The sequence below is a fragment of the Hylobates moloch genome, unplaced genomic scaffold, assembly GCF_009828535.3.
Source record: "Hylobates moloch isolate HMO894 unplaced genomic scaffold, HMol_V3 SCAFFOLD_3, whole genome shotgun sequence".
Taxonomy (NCBI): Eukaryota; Metazoa; Chordata; class Mammalia; order Primates; family Hylobatidae; genus Hylobates; species Hylobates moloch.
The window spans coordinates 131,364,670-131,379,238 of NW_026652278.1; the positions used below are offsets into that span (position 1 = coordinate 131,364,670).

General features: G+C 37.3%; 1 protein-coding gene and 1 long non-coding RNA gene across 3 annotated transcripts in view; one reads left to right on the plus strand and one right to left on the minus strand.

Moving 5' to 3' along the window:
- MAML3 (mastermind like transcriptional coactivator 3) overlaps nucleotides 1-14,569 on the minus strand; it is a 450,814-nt gene that overhangs the window by 306,061 nt on the left and 130,184 nt on the right. The gene's annotated exons all lie outside the window — the stretch shown is intronic.
- The window catches only part of LOC131383126 (uncharacterized), a 48,488-nt gene continuing 38,339 nt past the window's right edge, over nucleotides 4,421-14,569 (plus strand). The window contains exons 1-2 of the long non-coding RNA XR_009212908.1: nucleotides 4,421-4,992; nucleotides 11,141-11,225. This is a non-coding gene — a long non-coding RNA (uncharacterized LOC131383126). The remainder of the gene's footprint in view (nucleotides 4,993-11,140; nucleotides 11,226-14,569) is intronic.

Consider the following 14,569-nt stretch of genomic DNA (forward strand, 5'->3'; position numbering starts at 1 on the left):
AGAAAACATTCCAATTAGAATATGGGCAAAAGACTTGAACAGACATTTCACTGAAGATGACATACAGATGGCACATACGCACATGAAAAGATGTTCAACATCATTAGCCACCAGGGAAATGCAAATTAAGGCCACAATGAGACATCGCTATACACTTAGCAGAATGGCTAAAATAAAAAACAGTGACACTACCAAATACTGGCAAAGATTTAGAGAATGGACCATTCGTACATCGCTGGTAGACAAGTAAAATAATACAGCCCCTATTGAAAATAGGCAGTTTCTTTAAAAACTAAACATGTAACTACCATATGACCAAGCAGTTGTACTCCCGGATATTTATCCCAGAAAAATAAAAATTATATCCACAGAAAACCCTGTATATGATTGCTCATATCAGCTTTATTCATAAATAACCAAAACCCTATAAAAAAAATCTTTCAAGGGATGAATGCTTAAACAAAGTATTGTATATCCATACTATGGCATACTACTCAGCAATAAAAAGGAATGAACTATTTATACACACAACACACAACAGAGAATCATGCTGAGCAGGAAAAAAAAGAAAAAACCTATCCCAAAAGTTTACAGTATGTGATTCTGTCTATATAACATTCTTGAAATGACAAAATTATAAAAATGAGTATCTAGCGGTTAAGAAAGGGGGATAGAGGAAAAATAGGTGTAGCTATAACAGGGCAATATGAGAGATTCTAGTGGTTAGGGAAATGTTCTGTATCTTGATTGTATCAATGTTAATATCCTGGTTGATATGCTGTATTATAGTTTTTTAAAATATTACCATTGGGGGAATTGGGCTAAGAATACATGAGATGTGTCTGTATCATGCCTTACAATTGCATGTGTATCTACAGTTATCTCAAAATAAAAAGGTTAATTTTAAAAATAAAAAAAGAAATGAATACGCTAGATTATTAGTGCTAGTTAGGGTGGGGTTAATTTTCTATTAAGTCTAATTGGGCTTCTACAGACAACTGCTGGTGTAGCTATCTCCAATTCAAATAACCTAAAATTTTAATTTGAGAACTACTCAGATTCTAATTTAAACCTCTGAGTGCTCCCCTTTTTTATGTGGCAGCTTCTGCTGGTATATCTAACCACACAAAGCCAAACAAATGTATAACACATAATAAAAAAACCAAAACCCTTTACACAGCAATGTCAAAGTGGAAAATGAATGTGCGAATATTAGAAACAAATACACATGTATCTACTCATGGAAAGATCAAACAAAAGCATAAACTATAATATTTTTGTAGCAGTGAAAGAGCAAATGTGAAGAAAGAAAACAATCTTATCTTATTAATAATGTCACTACATGGAAGGAATAGGAAAAAGCAAAGGAGTTATTTGGCCCTGAGTTACAAACTCCAAGCAAATAATAATCAAAATATTCTGTCAACTTTTCTGCATTTCTTTATGGAAGGTAAAGTCTAATAGTTGTTTGTAGCCATGCTTACTTTTTTTCCATTCATTCATTAATTCATCCACAAGAATTTTTGGAAGTCTATTATCAGGTACTTTGCACTTAGAGAGGCAAGAAGATAAAATAGAAATGGTTTCTGCTAATCATGTTTTTATGATTTTATGTTTTAAATAAATGGGCTTAGTTTAATGTTTTGTATATAATGTTTTGGGACATAGTGTTTTTAACTTACTATAACTTACGTAACTAATCCCTTAATGTTGGGGCACATATATGTTTTCTCGACTTTTCATGATTATAATTAACACAGAGCGGTCATAACTGACAATAAACTAGAAATAAAAAAGAAAAGAAAAATGAAAAAAATACTTAAAAATAAATGAAGTCTTACAAAACCTCTCAATTCAAATTGCTAATATGTGCAAAATTAGTAACTGAAGAATAATTTTTTTTCTCTTTTCCAAATTGTTGTTTAAACCTCAACCTCTTGACGAACTTGGGTTCTAATTGTTTTCTGTTCACTAATCTTTTAGGTTAACTCTGCCCTCTGCCCACACTGAACTACCTTCAGTTCCCCTAACTGACCATATTCTTTTTCCAGGGATTTGGATATGTTTTTTTAGTTTAGAAAACTCTCCCTACCCAACACTGACAAAATCCTAATAAATCTTTGGGCTTCAGAGACACTTTTTATGTAAAACCTTTGCAGGTCCCTCAGAAGCCTGAGTGAAGTATAGCTTAGTCACCCTGTAATTAATTATTTCACCATATTACAATGTTTACTTGTCTGTCTTCCCCACTGGACCCAAAGCTCTTTGACAATGTTTTGTTCACTATTTATCCCCAGCGCTGAGAAAACAGCCTGACCCATAGCAGATGCTACTCTATAAATACCTAATGAGTGAGGAATGAATGCATGAACAAATAGACTCTTAAGCCTCTGGCCTAGGAAGATGGGCAGCTCCTTATTCACCCAAATGACTGGGTCTTGCTTATGAACATTGCCAAAAACATAAGGCAGCTCTCTGAAATATATGTTAGAGCCTCAATCTTTCCACTGCTGTACAATCTAGGAACTTAAGCACCTTTCCAGAAAACAACACCTCATCTAAGAGGTGTCTCCTGAGAGCTACTCTTGGAAGCACCGAAGTCCTTTTCAGCAAAGACTGCAAGGTCCTTGAAAAGATACATCGTGTAACTTCAGTGTACAATGAGCAGCTGGGAGTGTTTTGGGCGAAGTTGGCATAAAAGGGTGCCTTTAATACAATATTTAGGTAGGTTGACCTGACTGCCTAATTTATTTGAAGAAATATTAAAGCCCTGGGTACTGTGAGGATTTCTTAGTACTAAAGTTTGTCCTTATGTTTCCATCTTCTCAGTATTGAGATTACAAATCTTGGAACACCAGTTCTGAGGGAGCTTAGTAGTCTTCCCTTCAACAAAGGCTTTAAGACACAGTACATATGCCTTGTTTTCTCAAGTCTCATTTCAGAAGATGCTTCCCACTGCTAACACCAGTGCTATTTTTTTTCTCTCCTGACCTTTGTCAACTGTGTTGCTGTACTGCATTTGGAAGTATTACAATGGTCATTACCTGCCCTGTTTATTCAGTGTTAAGTATTAACAAGGCCTGTGCTATCTCAGCTGCTGTCATATTTCTCCAGGAAAGAAATGCCTATGTAAATGTCCTAATGCAAACAGAAGACTCTTTCTCTAGGTGGGGGTGGCAGACTTGGAGACAACTGAAAAGATGGAAGAAAACAGTAGAGAATTTAAAAGAACAGTTTTCAGAAATATATGAAATAATTGCACCATGAAATCTAATTTGAGGCTGATTTTTTTTTTGTTTGTGCATTTGGTCTGCTCTGGCCTGGTATTTACTCATATTGAGGCTCTAAAGCACATATTTCTGGATTTATTATAATGACTTCAAATAGTTTGATATTGAGCAAAAGTGTATAAATATATTACAGAATAAAGAGAAAAAATAACCCTTGGCATAAAACGCTTTTGTTTAGGGTTTACATGTTTGGTTTCTTGTGTGGAACAGCTATGTCAGAGTGGGTGGGATCCTGTTTCTGAGGGAATGGAAGAGTGCTGACAATATTTTCTTGAGCACAAAGAAGGGTGAAGAGTCTTATTAAAACTCCTATCAGATACTGCTTGTTGGACAGTGAAATTGCAAAACTTGCAAAGAGGAGGGCCAAACACCATGCAGAACAGATCAAATACAAATTAAAAAATTGACTTGGGGAAGAAAAATCTTTCACTAGAGTCAGCTTTTCTGTAGAAATTGGCCCGTTCTCATAAATTTACCTAAGTTTGTGCTTGGGTCAGATGACAAAGCAAAATTCCATCCTCTGATAGTTGCAAAAAACTGCCAGTGAAACAAACTGAAGCCAAATACATACTTCCTAGACGACATCTGATCCAGAGAAACAAAGGTGTAGGTCACTTTTTCATTTTTAAAGTACCCAAGGAGTTACAGAGAGATGAAAATAGACAATACGTGGAGAAGAGAAGACTGCTTCTCTTCTGTAGCTATAGCTATATGAAATAAAACAACTGTACCTGCTGGGACTTACAAATATGTGTGTTATTTAGGAGAACGGGCTTTGGAGTTACACTTGCAAGCTCTGAATCCCAGTTTAATCATTCCATAACTGTGTGAGCTTAGATAAGTTACTTAACTATCTTTAATTTTATACTTTTTAGAAGTGAGTATGGATTACCTACGCAATAGAAATTAACTAGGCCTGGAAAAAAGAATGATTTGCTGGAAGTACTTTAGCAGCATAACCTTTATGTAAGAACAAATATCATCATTTATTGAGGGCCTACCTAATGTGTGCCAGGCATTTTGGATACACTACTCTAATCTTTATATATCTCTGCAAGGTTAATACTATTATTCCCAATTTATAAGCTTCAAAGTAGCTAAGTAATTAGACCTACGTCTTGAAGCTGAAAAGTAGCAAAAATATCTACTCATATTCCTCACCTCATTTTTTTTTCTCATTTTTAAAACAATGACCCAAGAATTTCCCTTCCCTCTCCGATTCCTTTTTCTCCAATCCTACTCAGGTCATAACTGCATTGGGAATCTCATTTCTTTCTTCTTTCTCTTCTTTGTCCAGTTTAACATTCCTGAATCTACTCATCAACCTCCCTTCTTCCCCCACTTCTTGGTGCCACTGATCCCAATCCTTCCTCCAGTTTTGTTTGGCTTGAGTCCTGTCCTGAATCCCACTGTCCCATCAGGTCCACCCCCACTCCATCAGCACTGTCATCATAATGAGAGCAAATACCTATTAGCAGTTTTCTATGTGTCAGGTGCCTTATGAGATGGATACCATTATTATCCCCATTTTAGAGATGTGGGAACTGGGACACCAAAAGGTAACATAGCCTACCAGGAGCACAGAAGTAGCAGAGATGGAGTGCTAACCTCAACAGCCTGGCTCCAGAGTTCTTGGTCCAGCCCTACTCTAGACTGTGCCACAGCCCTGGAGGGACCCAAGGGAAGTTCCAAATTCCAGCAAGTGAGTGTGAGCACGAGAGGGGAGGACCTGTTTCAAATAGGGGTAAATACATTCTATGACGTTTGAAACCAAATTGCTTCCCTTTTATTGTAAATAACATGTAAATGTATACTTTTAAAATCACTATGGGTAAAATGTTTTTTTAGTGGGTTAGCCTAGGAACACTGTTTTTATGGGAACATAAGTTCTGAGTTCCCCCCAAAAAACTATTGGAACAGCCTGTTCATTAATTGAAGACTTCCTTTATTTCTGTTTAGGGTAAAGTTAAAGTAAGGGAAATCGGAAAAAGAAGGAAAGTCAAGACTTCTCATTATTTGTAGATACAATTCCTGCACAGTAGAATGCAATCTGGATAATACGTCCCAACTTTCTAAGTGTGCTAAAAATAAACGTAAATAGTTCATTAGAGCTAATCTGGCAGCCAAAAGTGAATATTAATAACATGGAAGATCAATAAGATGTCCAGCAAAGAACAATGGATTAACTTGGTTCTAGAAATAGCAAAATGTGTGTAGGCCAGACAAGAAGCAATGGGACAGGTGGCACAGTCAGAAGAAAAATTCATCTCTTCTTTGTAAGATTCAAGGAATTGAGAATAGACAAAATATGCCCATCTCTTTTTCCCTCTGCCCACTAAATAAGCAGTTTAATCAATTTTTACCTTTCCTTCCTTGTCTTCATCTGTCACTGCTAACTCAATAGAAGAATGTATAACCCTAGTTCAAATACAGGTCAAGATGGCTATAATAAATATTATGAGCTTATGCTGTGACTTTCTCTCTCAGTTCTTATGTTGTGTACTCTATTCAAGTAAGGGATAGCACAGAGTAGCTTTTACCCAAAGCATATTCAGTGAAGAAAGGGGTTCCATGGTCAAATAAATCTGAGAAATGCTGCATAATAATCCCCCTTTTAAGATATTGAAGGCTCTGAGACATCTTGCAGGAAAAACACCTGTATAATATATGGAACCCAGGTTTTCCCAAGCCTTTTGACCATATAATCCTTTTTACATAACCCCTATTCACATCTTTGTGCAGAATGATACTAAGAACTCTGGACCAGGAAGACAGCAAATCAAGTTCCTATCTTATTTTCCTGTGTGATTTAGAGAAGTTGCCTAGCTTCCCTGGACTTCAGTTTCCTGAGAGATGGACCACATAATAGCTAGACGTTCTGTCCAGCCACGCAGCTCTAAGGGTATTTTCAGCCCATGTGCTTCCATGGCCATCATCAATGCGCATGGAAGCTGAGGTCTGTGGATGCACTCTTGGCAAGAGAGCAAGTGCCCTCCTGCTAAGCCCACCTCAGAAGCGACTTCCATCACCCAGGCACCCAGGAGCAGCCTAGACAATGGATCTTTTACACATCTTCACATTCAGTCCTTTATGCCCAAGCTAAGTACTCACATTGCAAAGGCTATTTGTCAGGGGGATATGTGGAGGGAGGGAATTTGCAGAGAATTGTTAAAACAAGCTTATATTTGTTCTTTCAAATATTTGCTGGCATTCAGACATGGCTTTTAAAAAAGTTTCTTGTGCTTTTTCATTTAAATATGCAAGTTTAATAAACATAATTCACCCAAAACAGAGAAATGAAGCAAATTCTTACAACTGATTCTTTAGGTCTATATTCTTAGGCCACATTCTAAGATGTTTTCACTTGAAATGCTGTTAATTCTGACATTTTAACTTTTTCTTTTGGAAAAATATCATAAGCCAAAGGATTGTCCCTAATATTGAAAATATATTACTTACACACAGTTTCACAAAATTATTCACCTTTTACTTTTATTTACATATTACTCTCCTTTAAAACAGTGTGGAAAGTACTACCTCTCTACAAATTGAAACTGATTTTTTACTTTCTTGTTTTTATAGCAAGAACATCCTCTCTACAAGTTGAAACTGACTTTTTACTTTGTTTTTATAGTGAGAGCATATTAATGATATAACAGCAATAGCTAACACTCATCTACATGCCTAGTATGTGACAAACATTATTCTAAGTAATGTATATGTGTGTGTATTAATCTTAACCTTATAAGATAGATACTATTATTATCCAATTTTCAAGATGTGGAAACTGAGGCACAGATAGGATAAGTAACTTGCCAAGGTCACATACCAGTAGTAAGCCACAGAGTCAAGATTGATTGATTGACTGATTTTTTTTTTTTTTTTAGAGACAGGGTCTTCCTCCGTCACCCAGGCTGGAGTGCAGTGGTGCTATCACAGCTCACTGCAGCCTCAAACTCCTGGGCTCAAATGATCTCCCTGTCTCAGCCTCTGGAGTAGCTGGGACTATAGGTGTACATCATTGTGCCTGGTTAATTTTTAAATTTTTAACAGAGATGGGTGCCTCACTTTGTTGCTGAGACTGGTCTCGAACACCTGGCTTCTGGCAATCTTCCCACCTTGGCTCCCCAAAGTGCTGGATTACAAGTGTGTGCTGGGATTACAGGCATGTGTTGGAATTACAAGCATAAGCCACCGAGCCCGGCCCAGAGTCAAGATTTGATTCCAGCAATCTTTGCTCTTAATCACTCTGCTATTCAACCTCTTGCTTAAATTTGTAAAACAATAGAACCACCACCAAAAAATATATATAAATAGCTGAGGAAGAGATACAATTTGGAGTTACATGAAGCCCATGATATAACTAAAGAAAAGGGAGTATCTAACCTCTTGGTTCCACTTAGATCAAGGGAGAAGGGCCTGACTTACACCATGACAAACACTGGTTAGAGACGTGAAAACATGTCTTCTCTGTTCAATGCCATGAGATTGGCTCACCTGAGTAGGCTGCAGAATCTTCTTCCCAAATGCTTAATAAAAAAAAAGTGAGAGAACCATCCAAAATATTCTGAAAAAAATCTCCCAGAAGTTAGGATGGGCTAAATTAACCATTCTCAACCCCATTACTTTCCTAAGAGTACTCTATGACTATTTTTCCAAATTATTCAAAACATGTTCCCTAATGTGTTAATGGGGGTGAGTGAGGAAGCAGAGATAGATTAAAAAGACTCAAGAGATATAACAATCAATGTAATGTGTGGACTTTGTTGGGATCCTGATTGACACAAACCTACGTGGAAAAGGCTGTTTTGGGACAATTGAGTTAATTTGATTATGGGTTAGGTATTAGATGATACTAATATTGTTAGGCTTGATAATAACATCATTGTTATATGAGAACTCTCCATTTTTCTGAGAAATAACCTAAAGTAAATAAGGGTGAAATGACACATCTGAGATATTTACTTTGACAAAAAAGAGGGAGATGACAGATGAAGTGAGTATGGCAAAATCTTGGTACTCAGTGTATCTGAATAATGGTATATGAAGGGTCATTCTCTTTGTTTTTACATATATTTGACAATTTTCATGATAGAGCATCTTGATAAAGAATATGGAAATATTTCCGTCCTGATGAAAATAATTGTTAGATAAAATTATTTAAAAACATGCTAGAGAAATGCCAGATACACACCTGGGTACACAGTTAACTTCCCCTAGGACTGAGGCCAGGAAAAGGAATAAGAATTAAAGGGAAGAGCGTAGGGCAACCTGGACCAGAGACAGACAGGAAGACAAGAGAAACACAGCCATGGCACCAACATTGTTTCAGGAAGATTTTACACTAGCTGTCAGCTCTAGATATACTGTTGCTGCTTTCAACTTGGTCTAGAAGTGTCCTTCTACCCAATGCTCTCAACCCCGATTGAAAAATACTAAATAAAATGAGTCTCGGATCTCTGCCCATCTTACATGTTTTGGCGTTTAAAAACCTCTCCCACGGATTGGCTCTCAGTCCTTGGGGTACGTGGTTTCATTACTGAAGTATGCCTATGTGCAGGAATGTGCGAGTTTGTGTGCATGGGCAGCTCCTCCCCGATCACTGTGGCTATAATGTCATAATGCACATCCTTGTCTTTTACTCATTGGGTTATACCTAATAGCCAAATTTGTTTGTTATTCTAGGTGTGCTTAACATACATCGATCTTCAAGACAACTAATATCCCTCAATGATTAGGAACCTAGATTTTTTTTTCCAAGAAAATAACCACGTAACTAAATCATTTAACTTTCCTTAAGTGCCTTTATTAGAGGCTCATCAAAACACATATATATGTGTGTGTATGTGTGTGTGTGTGTGTGTATACACATATATACATTTTTAAGTTTTTATTTTATTTACTTATATATTTTTTTGAGACGGAGTCTCACTCTGTGGCCCAGGCTGGAGTGCAGTGGCATGATCTTGGCTCACTGCGACCTCCACCTCCCAGGTTCAAGCTATTCTCATGCCTCAGCCTCCCAAGTAGCTGGGATTACAGGCATGCGCCACTACACCTGGCTAATTTTTGTATTTTAGTACAGACGGGGTTTCACCATGTTGGCCAGGCTGGTCTCAAACTCCTGACCTCAAGTACTCCACCTGCCTCAGCCTCCCAAAGTGCTGGGATTACAGGCCTGAGCCACCACATCTGGTCAAAACATATATTAAAATGCAAATAAAAACCTTTACGACAGAAAGAAACATTGAACAAATTAGTTGGTTGGACTCAACAAATACTATTTTCTAGCCTCCTCTTTCCCCCTACACAAAGACAGCCACTGATATATTTTGTTGCTAAAAATGCACTAGCTTTTTGCTTTTGATCACACTCTATGGTAAATTTTGCATCCCAGTTTTCTCATCTAACATTAAAATATGGGCATTTTTTCCTGTTCTAATTCTGCATAAACACCCATTAGTAGCTGGAGAATATCCTGTCAAGTACAGACAGTAAAGTTTTGTAAATTTCCCCCCACTATTGAACATTAGATCGTTGCCATTTGTTTAATATTATAAAATAAATAATGCTTTATATGTGCAATACTTTCTTATATAATTATGTGTTTCCATAGTACTGATCCTTAGATCATAATTAAAAACTAAATTAAAAACAGTTCCTAGTAGTTTACCTTAACACAAGAAAGCAAAATAGTAGAAAAAGGAAAAAAAAAAAAAAAAAGACAGGTTCTGTTGAGCAGTGAGTTTGAATTGGCTGAGCCCAATGTCCCAACTCCATTATCTGTGACTCACATGGCGTGCTTTACGAAAAATATCCCTGTCTTGTTGCTTCTTGGTAGCCCATGGCATTACCCTTTATCTAACCCTAGTTACTTCTCTGGGATGTTTCTTGCTCCAGTTGTTTTTCTCATGGTGTAACAATGTGAATTTGCAGTCCTGACTGTTCTCTTTAGAATTTCATCACTTCTTTGCTTCCATTGCAGTTTGCTTGCACCTCTAATGCAGCACTTCCTTCACCTTCCCCCGTGGTATACTTTAGTTGTTTGCACTCTGTCTGCTGAGATGCTTTAACTCATCTTTTAATCGCCTATAGTGCCTGAGATTGTGCTCTGCACAGAACACTGCCAGGCCATTAGCGGATTTTCATCAAATTATTAACATCATTCTGTTCTTGAGAAGGTTAGTTCCCTTCATATTGCCCTCTGCCCTACCCAGTGCTTAAAAACACCTCTCTCATTCGCATCCTCAAATTTAATGAATGTGTTGTTTATATCCTTTCCCAGATAATTAATGAAGATATTAAATAAGACCATGCTGCACACTCGTCCAGATTCAATACATTGCCATTTATCATTACACTTTCAGTCCTTCAGGCAGTTTTCAATCAATTTGACACATTCAAGTCAATTTGAATTCATTTTCTGAACTAGATTTCATGAGACCTGCTATCAATTCTTCCATTAACGTCTGGATGTATTTAGATATAATAATATATCTAGTGTATTCTTTTTGTCCACTGTTTTCCAATTTTCAAAACAAAAAATCGATTAAGTTGGTCTAACATGAAAAAGCTTTATAGATTTATGCTGTTTGTAGCTCTTGGCTCTAATACCTCATAGATGTTCATATAGTTACCCTCTCAAATGTGTTAGCAATGTAGTTTTCCTAATTCACTTATTTATCCAACAAATGTTTATGGAATACTTATTATGGACAAGTATTATGTTTGGAATAGGCTTAACACTAATTCTATTTAGAAATTAATTATTCAGGGGCTCTTGTTCTGTGAAGTGTACAGGACAATGTCTCTCCTAAACTATTTTTCATTTTATTTTTACTATACATTAGCAACACTGGAGCATAGATGAAGCAGGAAGAAGAGAGAAAGCATGTGTGGCTTCTAACTGGAAGTTCTGATAAAGAGGTTCCTGGGGTAAGGATTCTGAAAAAAAGTGGCTAAAATAAGACAAGAGAATGAATCTGAGATATCTCTGCCAATGATACTCTAAACAAGTGAGAACTGGATATGCAGTCTTTACTCCAGTGTCTGTCTGTCTGTTTCTCTCTCTCTTTCCTCCCCATCTCTCTCCTTCTCTCTCTTTCTCATTATTCTTGATTCCAAAGGAGAGCTACCATATTTTGAGGAATTCGTTATTAATTCCATTAACACTGGCTAACACATCATCTAAGATCTTGCCTATTTATTTGTTTTCTTCTCTTTTTAATGAAACAGGTCTTCATTACTGTTTAATTATCCTTATTTATCTTCTTAAAGGCCAGTTTTAAAAAGCAGTTCCAAAGCTCAGCCATTTTGCCATCAATAGCTCAGTCATTTGAGCATAATCATTAAGCTTATCTCCCTATTCATTTAATGCTAGGCCTCCTTTATCTCTAGTATGCCTTCCTTTCTCTTCTTTATTATGTTTGTATTATTACCCTTTGCACCACTGACCGCCATAAATACTTCTTGGTTGTAACTCTGGAACCTCTTTGATGGTTCATGCTCTCCTGTGAGAGTCCTATAGACAGACTTCATTTACTTTCAGCTTTCTCCTTTTTTTCCTTCTATTTTTGCACAGTTGTCATTGTCACTTTTAGACTGCATCTGGTTTTTACAATGATGTCCAGTCTTCGAGGTGAAACCGCTGACCTTGAGTAAAGCACCTGCCCCAATTTTGCAAGGTGAGAAGTGCTGCAGAACCACAGGACCCAGCTAAATGATCAGAGACTGCCCAGGTACACCTGCTCTCAGCCCAGGGGGACAGGTACCATCTTCTCAGTCAATCAGTAAAACCAAACCGTGCTCAGCACAGGGTAGCAGCAACACCAATTCAACTAGAGAAAAGGGAAATGATCCCTATTGGTGAGTTTCCCACCTCAAAATAGTACACTTGGTCACTTCCAGCAATGGTTCCTCCCTTGAACACTGCCACTGCGATTAGAACAACTGTTTTCCCACTTATCAGTTATGCCTCAAAGACCACAAACTAAGAGAAATGCTGAATTCTTTCTCTTTCTGGGTGATATCCATGCTCACATTTGGATTTAAGTACATCCACTCCTTTTTGTCTTCCTTTCTTATTTTGTGGTAACTGAATTTGTGACTGTTAACTGTTATTGCTGGATTAATTACCAACTAATTTTCACCTTGTATTGTAGCACAAAAATAAATTTTTTAAAATAGGGAAAATTTTGAGAAAATATTTCATTAGTGATAAACTACAGAAAAAGAGGACTTATTACTATATTAGTAAGCATAATACTATTTGTAAATGTTACATCTATCATTTCAATTTTATGTGTCTTCTAAAAAGACTGAAACAAGTCACCCATAATTATTAACAAATGCCACTTTTAATATCAGCTTAGGAAACATGTATATTTTTCTTTCAAAACTACCATAAGCAAAGATGGTAACTTATTTTGTTTTTTAAAATTCATACAAAATAAATCTATCCAAAGCTTTTGGCCACACACCCATATTTTAACCAAAGTTACTCTGGATAGTTTAAGGAGGATTCTGCTTGGTCTGACAAAATAAGATGATGAAGATGAAATAAGTTGAGTTTTTCCCTCCTCTGTCTGAGTGACAGTCACTCACACATCCACACTATTTTCATTTGGGAGTGCATTTAACATTCTGTGAGTAGGAAGAAACGAAAAGGATGAGGTAAGGATCTTGTTTTTCCCCAATCACACATTTCTCTTTGCCCATCCTGGTTTCTCTGTGTCGTATTTCCCTTCTAATTATTTTCCACTCCTTCAGTTCTGGTGCTGATGCGGTCCCTAGTTCATTTCACTCCTCCCCTCCCATTTTCAGGATAACTGTATTCTTCATCTTTAAATGTCCCACCGACCACACGTCAGTGACTTCATAGCAGCTTCCTTGGAGACAGGAGATTAATTATTTTAAAATTACAACCACCTATTGATAAACTACCACATAAGGCACTGGACAACGCACACTAGCTTTGGCAGGGGGCCTGCCCTAAATTGTTCAACACTTACCAGGGGAAAGTCTTACCTGCCCAGGTGAAGATCAATGCCACAGGAAGACAAAATTCAGTTTCATTTACCGGACAGAGGAAAATAAGGGCCAGGCTCCAAACAGCTATCTCAAGGCATGCCATCCTCACCTCCATCCACCTCCTCCCACCTTTTCCTTTTTGTCCCATGTTTTTGTTTTTCTTTTCTACCTGGTTTTGCTTCTGTATTTCCTGACAACTCAAGATTCCTTTACGTCATCTCACTTCTTTCCATTCAACTCCCTAGGCATTTCACCTCCTCCCTCCCTTTTTGGCTCTCCATCCCAGTCTCCCAGCTTGCGGAGATACAAGCACACGCTTCCAAATGCTGCCAACTAAGTGCTCCAGGGGTAGGGAGTTCTGAGGCTACCTCCTGCCACTGGGCAAGCCTCATAACAGAGGAGACATTCTAAACCCAAGGGATGGTAAAAATCATCAACATTATTACCTCTCCAGGCACTGCTGTGTTAAGCAGAGATGAGGCTCCCACCTTTGATAATGAGAAACTCAGAAATTACAGAGGTTGGTAACACAGCATCAGCATATAATACCATCTGAAAAACCTGGGCTCCAGTTATCTCGTGATAGGCAGTGACAGCAGAGATTAAAACCCACCAGAAAACAGCCACAGACTGTACTGATGCCGTGCTCCTGCACTAAATTACCACGGTCACACCCCTGTCCTCCGATACTGCCACTAGTTAGGACTACTCTCCTTAGTCCCACTATATTAGAAAAAAATTTAAAGGGGCATTTAAAGCAAACTCAGGCACAAATAGATTAACAACAAAGAAAACGCCATCATTATTCTTCCAATGCTTACTCATTCTATGATTTAAATATTTATTCTTCAAATAACAGCCAGTGTATGTCCATATGAAATCATCAGAACATTGGACCTTCGGCTCTCTTCCGAGGGTCAAAGCTGAGATTTTGTGTATATAATATTATTATAGAAAGAATAAATATTTAAAAATGGACTAAGTAATTTTTTCTTATAGACTGCTGCAGAGAACAAAAAGTTTCATATGGCTTCCAACTCAGAGGAAGTTTGTGACTGGATGTGAGGAGACTACAAAGTTATTAGAGGATAGACAACAAACCCTATGAGACTGACACATCTCCTTCACTGAAATTTTGCTATATTAAATTTTGATTCAAATAAGTAATCCATCAGCAAAGGTTTTGCAATATTGGTTATACAAAGATCTTCAGTGACTGACATTTGTTGAAGTGGGATTTAAGTTAAATT